The following is a 6,558-nucleotide window of genomic DNA, read 5'->3' on the forward strand; positions in this document are numbered from 1 at the left end:
TTTAATTCAAGAAATAAAATTAAATAAGTTAGAAGGAATTAAATTAGAGAAGAGGCTAGGTCTTTGGAATTCTATCTTCCAAGAGTCAGTTGGGGCTTCAAGGGGTCTAGAACTTTTTCGGAACCCTAGGAAGGTTTTCATAGATATTTTAAACATTAGTAATAATTGAATTAGTGGTAGTGTCTAGAGCATGAAATGAAACCTTAAGTTTGTTTTAGTTAATGTCTACAATCAAATTAGTAATCTAGGGAAAAAATCAATTTGGGAAGATATCAACATGGTCATGAACAATTTTAAGGATAGTCTATTTTTAGTAGGTGGATACTTTAATACTATTTTAAATCTAACTAAAAAATTAGGTGGAATTCAACAAACCTTGCAATCATCCAAAGATTTCAAAGAATGGTGTGATACTCATAACATGATTTGCATTCCTAGCATTAATGGGAATTTCACATGGAACAATAGGAGGAAGGATTTTTCATACATTGCTGAAAAACTAGATAGGTTTCTTATTAAAGGTGATTTGGATGTTATCAATTTGAATTTTCAATCTTCTATTCTACCGATTGCAAGATGTGATCATTTTCCTATAAGATTTGAATTTTAAGAGCCACATAAACCCACCAGGAACCTATTTAAATGTAAAAACATGTGGTTTTTAGATCCTGGCTTCATCAATAACATAAAAGAATGGTTGGACAAGATAATTTTGAAGGTTCAAAGATGTTTATTTTCATCTCTAAAATGAAGATGCTTAAGGAATGAATCCTGTATGCAATAAGGAACACTTCAATAATATCTTTAAAGAAAAAATAGATATAGAAGAGAAATTAAAGAACTTAAACTTAGAAGTAATTAAGAAAGGCATGAACAATGATAGCTATCCACTAGAAAAAGAACTACTTGCTAAATAGGAGATTATTTTATCAAAAGAGGATTTCTTTTGGAGACAAAAATCTAGAGAGAAGTGGTTAGATGAAGGGGATTAGAAAGCTTTATAAAACACTTCTAGGGAATTTTAAACAACTATGAAGGGTCTAACAGGGCAGCACAAGCTAAACTACTCAAAGTAATCCCTAAAATTGTTACAACCGAAGATAATAGGGTTTTAAATAAACCCATTACTCTAGAAGAGGTCAAGGCAATAGTCTTTAATATGAATCCTAATAAATCCCCAGGCCTAGATGGTTTTTAGGCCTTTTTCTTCCAGAAATGTTGGGATATTAACAGTATAGATCTTTGGAAAGCTATTGAAGCCTCAAGAAATAGTGGAGCTCTATTCTTCAAAATCAACTATTCCTTTCTCACTCTGATTCCCAAAAAGACAGAGTCTGAGATTCTAGGAAACTTCTAACCAATTGCTCTTTATAACACAATTTATAAAGTTTTTCCTAAGATCTTAGCAAATAGACTAAAGGGTATACTTCCAAAGATAATATCTGAGGAACAAACTAGATCTGTTTTGAGTAGATCCATTCTTGATGGCATTCTTACCATCCAAGAGAAAATTCACTCTGCTGGCAAGAACAAAGAGGCATGTATGTTTATGAAGCTAGACATCCAAAAAGCATAGGATATGGTTGATTGGTGGTTCCTTTGTAAGGTTCTTGAAGCCTTTAGGTTTCATCATCAATGGATTAACCTCATTTTTAAATTCATATCCTCTCCCAAAATCTCAGTCCTTATTAATGGAATGCTAGAAGGTTTTTTTGAAATATCTAGAGGTATTAGACAAGAAGATATTTATCTCCTTCTCTTTATAGCATAATGGTAGAGGCCTTTGGCAGAGAAATCACTGATCCATTTAACAATAAAAAAATTTTAGGCATTACTATAACTAGGAACATGCCCAACATTACGCACCAACAATACAGAGACAACACTATTCTTCCTAGAAAAAGTACAATGATAGAGGCACTTGGCCTAAAAGCCATCATAGATTCTTATATGAAAACTTCTAGCTAGAAAGTGAATGATACTAAATTTGAGATTTATTTTATGAACACAAAACTTGAAGTAGAAAATCAGATATGTAAGATTATGGGATACAAAAAAGGATTGTCTCCTTGTAAATATTTGGGAATTGCCCTAGAGAAAGGCCTAAAGTCTAGTAAGGTCTAGTCCAACACCTTGAAGAAAATGGATGCTAGGATAGGTTGCTAGAAGGATAAATGGTTGACAATGGCTGGAAAAAGTATTAAGATTAGATTGGTTTTATCCACCATTCCAACCTTCCCTCTCTCATGTCTCCCACTCCCCAAGTGACTTCTCCACAAATTTGAGGTCAAACTTAGGAATTCTTTTTGGAATGACTGTGAAGAAGTCAAAAAATTGGTGCTCATCATATAAGAGAACATTTTTGGATTAAGTACTTACATTAACAAAATAAAACTTGAGGTGCCAAATTAATATGGTACCTCTTTAAGGAAAGAGAAGACAAGTGGGCCAAGATTCTATATAATAAATATCTCAACATGGCTGATCCCCTATCAATTTTTAGAATGAAGACTCTTCCTAGAGGATCTAAGTGGTGGAATTTTATGATAAAGTGTTGTCATCTAGTTTGCAAATATCTAACCTGGGATGTTGGTAAGGGCAATGAGGCCTTATTTTGGGAAAATTCATGGGATGGGCATCCTCCAATAGATCTGAGATCTATCCCCAAAGATCTCAAAGATAATTTAGTCAATCTTTGTGGTGACAAAGTTTACAACTACAAGACAAAGATTATGTTAGAAGGTATTACTAGATGGATTTGGAAACCTTTGAAAATTATGGGTTTTGATTCAACTATGATAAAGGCCTATGAAAAGATAACAATAGATAGGAGTATTAAGTAAATGGAGAGGAAAGACAAACATATCTAGGTAGCTTCAAATGATGGGAAGTATAGCATGAAAAGTGGATACAAGGCTTTGATTCACTCTAAAAAATGGGACAAAGTGGATATTCCACTCAAAATGTGTTGGGACTCAGCTTGTCTTCCAAAGGTAGGATTCTTTTTATGGTTGACTTTCCAAAATAGAATCATGATGACTGATAAATTCTATAAATTTGGTTTTTAGGGTTGATCTAGCTATGTTTTATGCAAACAAAACAATGAGGATTTATATTATTTATTATTGAGCTCTCCATTTTCCCAAATATGTTGGGAATGGCTTAGACATATGTTAGGATGGTCAATGCCTTTGCTGAAATGATTCATTGACCTCCTCAAAGGATGGCCTACAAACTTGGTCCAAGGCATTTATAACAAACTTTGGAACATCTACCCTTCCATTCTAGCATGGGAAATTTGGAATGAAAGGAACACACATATTTTTTCAAACTCAAAACTGATGCCAGAAGAGTTAGTATCTAGAATTGAAGCTAGCATAGTTGAAATAGCTAACTCCCTTCTCATAAATGCTAGGAAAGAAGAAGGTTCTTTCTCTATTTGGTATGGTCACATGAAAAAGAAGTGGCCAAACTTGATTAATCCTCCTATTTTCTATGTTAAGAAAAGAAAGGAGGCTCGAGAAAGGTGCAAATGGTCTCCCCTTGAAAAGAATGGGTTAAGCTTAACTTTGATGGTGCTACCAGAGGCCACCCAAGTACGACAAGTATTGGATGTATCATTAATGAGCCAAAAAATCAATATCTATTTAGGCTACTTCCAATAATTTTGCAGAATTAGAGGCTTTAGATTAGGGTCTACAACTCTATCACAAGTTAGGTCTATCAAGAGTTATCATAGAAGGTGACTCACAGATTATTTAAATGCGATTAGGAAGTGTGCGACCCCAAATTGGGTCCTTAATTCTAAGCTAGAAGAAGTTCAAAACTTCTAGATAGGTTTGGAGATAGTCAGTTTTATCACATTTTTTCAAGAAGGTAATTAGAAGGCAGATTATTTAGCAAACAAGGGGGCTAATCGTGTAAACTCCTTGGTTATCAAAGATGTATCTTTTTCACCCTCTTATAGTTTTAGTTGAATACCTAGATTATATTAGTAAAATCAACTTTTTATATTAATATTTTCTTCCTTCTCTATCTACCTAATATCATTTAGTTAGTATTTTTTTTATAATACCCATGTGAATGTTTCTTTTCCCTTGGTTTTTATCTTTGATTGATTATTTTATAAGTATATGTTTATTTATTTTGTTTATTATTTTCCTCCCACTTCTCTCCTATTAGTTAGGTTGGTGAAATGATTTCTTTTTCACCCCTGTCTATTCTTCATTCATAGTTATTACTCTAATGGTCTTTTCATCATTCCTCACTCTAGTTTTGCTCATGTTTTCATTTATGAGGATGACATCACTAGTTGATGTCTTACCAGATAATGCATCTAGATCTTTTGTATGCCTTTGTCTTTGTTCTCTAGTATCACCTCTATCTCTTTTGTTAGGTCTCTCTTACCTTGAAGATGGATTCCAACATTAATGTCTTCCACACCTTGGAAACTTGTACAATGGCTTTCTGTAGTAATGTCAAACCAGAGAGATTGAACAAAATTCTTAAACCAATAGACAACATGGCAAGGATCACTATAAGCAGAGCTGTCGATGAAGGGTATTTTGACTATAAATGCACTTGGAGGATGAATAATGACATAATAGGCTCATTCATTGGTTGTATGGTAAGAGCTAGGGTGGGGCCATGGGCCATTATTAGACTCTATTGGAACATCTTTGATCCAATTTGGAGGAAGGGTTTTGAACATGCGATCAGGAGCATAGATGACAAGCTATGCATTACTCTCCTGGAGAAGTACATGGATCTTCCTCTGGGTTCCCCCAATTTAGAGGTAGCTTATAATTGACCTTCATTGGTAATTTGTGAGCATCTAGCATTTTACCAAGAATGGCCCAAGATGGAGACCAATATTCAATTCAACCTATGGTGGAGAGGAATTGTGGAGGAGGAGAGGAAAGCATGGTTACCCAACTATCTCAATATGCTTAATGCATACATCTAGCATAGAGTGGTCTTTGACTAGAGTGGTCTTCGACAATCTTGAAGTATTAAACTTTTGCACTCCAAATTTGGAGAAAACTAGCAGGGCTAAGGTCAATTTTGAATTGCCACCGAACTTCTATGTGGAGAAGCCAAATGATATCCTAGAAGTTATTATGGTGTATTGAAAGTAAGTTTCTCTCTTTAGTGTTTTGTCAGGAAGTTTTTTGGTGCTCTTGGATAGATGGTTAAGCAACATTGTATTAGAGTTTTGTTCTATAGTTTTGTAGTTGCATGCTCCATGATATGGGATTTTGTAATGAACTATATGCTTATGATATCTCACTATATGTAGCTAGTAACTCTATATTCAAGGTTTGTGGTTTTTGACCCTTAGTAAATATAGATACATGATGATTTTGGACTCTTACTATATTATGTATATTACTCTCTCTATTAATACATATAATGGAAAGTTTCATTGTTAATGTTGATGCTATTATGTATTTTCTAGATCTGGATGACCTTATAGCTTATGGTTATTGTGACATAATTAGAAATAATATAACTATCTTAATATGGTTTTATGGTTGTTATATTCTAACTTTGGTAGGTTAAGTGGCATCCAGTTTTGTAAGGCATGTTTCTCTCAATCACATATTTCTTAGGTTCCTTATGTTATCCTATAGATTCTGAAGCATTTTATGGTTCATGTGTAGTTCTATAATCTAGATTCTATTTTGGTTTTTTAACCTTTCCAATGTTATTCAAATTAGGGCACTTTTCCCTCTTGGTGGTTTTTATCTCCCAATTTCATCTTGTTTGTTTCTCTATCCTTATATGTTTTTGTTCTGTTGTTTTGGTTTCCTTTTCTTCTATCTTTGCCAATTGTTTTCTTTTTTGACCTTGTATCTTGAGCTTTGGGTATGACTTTGATTCATTTTTGGTTGGTTTATCCTCTCTTTTTTTTATTCTAGGGGGATGACTATTGTAGATTTATTTCAAGGTCCTTTTAAGGTGCTTGGTTCTGTAAGGGTTTTTATGATCTCGAATAAGCCTATTGCCGGATATAGGTTTTCTTGGCTATTAGTGGAAAAATTCTCTTATCTCTTTATGGTTCTTGTTTCATTATCTCTAATGTCAGAGTGTCATGCATCCAAGGTGGATATTTTGACTTTAGAATAGTTGACTGGTGATATGTAGTTATTTATGCTTCTGTAACTTTAATTATGATCTATCTGATTGAGACCTATTTAAAGAGGTTTCTGGTTATAATCACAGATTTAAACCATCTAGTTGGATGTGATCATTTGGCATATTTTTTTATTTTATTGATTTCTCAATACAGACTTTGACTTTAGCTCTAGAAATGTAGACTAGATTATAAGATCTTTGTTGCTTAGGTTTTTAGATTTCTCATCTGAATTAATTATCTAAGGATCTTTGTATTTGAATCAAAGTTTGGCTCTATGTTTTCTATGCCTTATTAGTAGGGCAATATGGGGTAGGATTAAGAAATTTTGTTAGCTCAATGACAAAGGGCAAGCATTCTTGTTTGAAATCATGAATGATGGTAACTAGTATCTTACTATGTTCATTTAACTATGCTTGAGA

The sequence above is a fragment of the Cupressus sempervirens genome, chromosome 8 (genome assembly GCF_028749045.1).
Source record: "Cupressus sempervirens isolate cs-2001-9-10 chromosome 8, ASM2874904v1, whole genome shotgun sequence".
Lineage (NCBI taxonomy): Eukaryota > Viridiplantae > Streptophyta > Pinopsida > Cupressales > Cupressaceae > Cupressus > Cupressus sempervirens.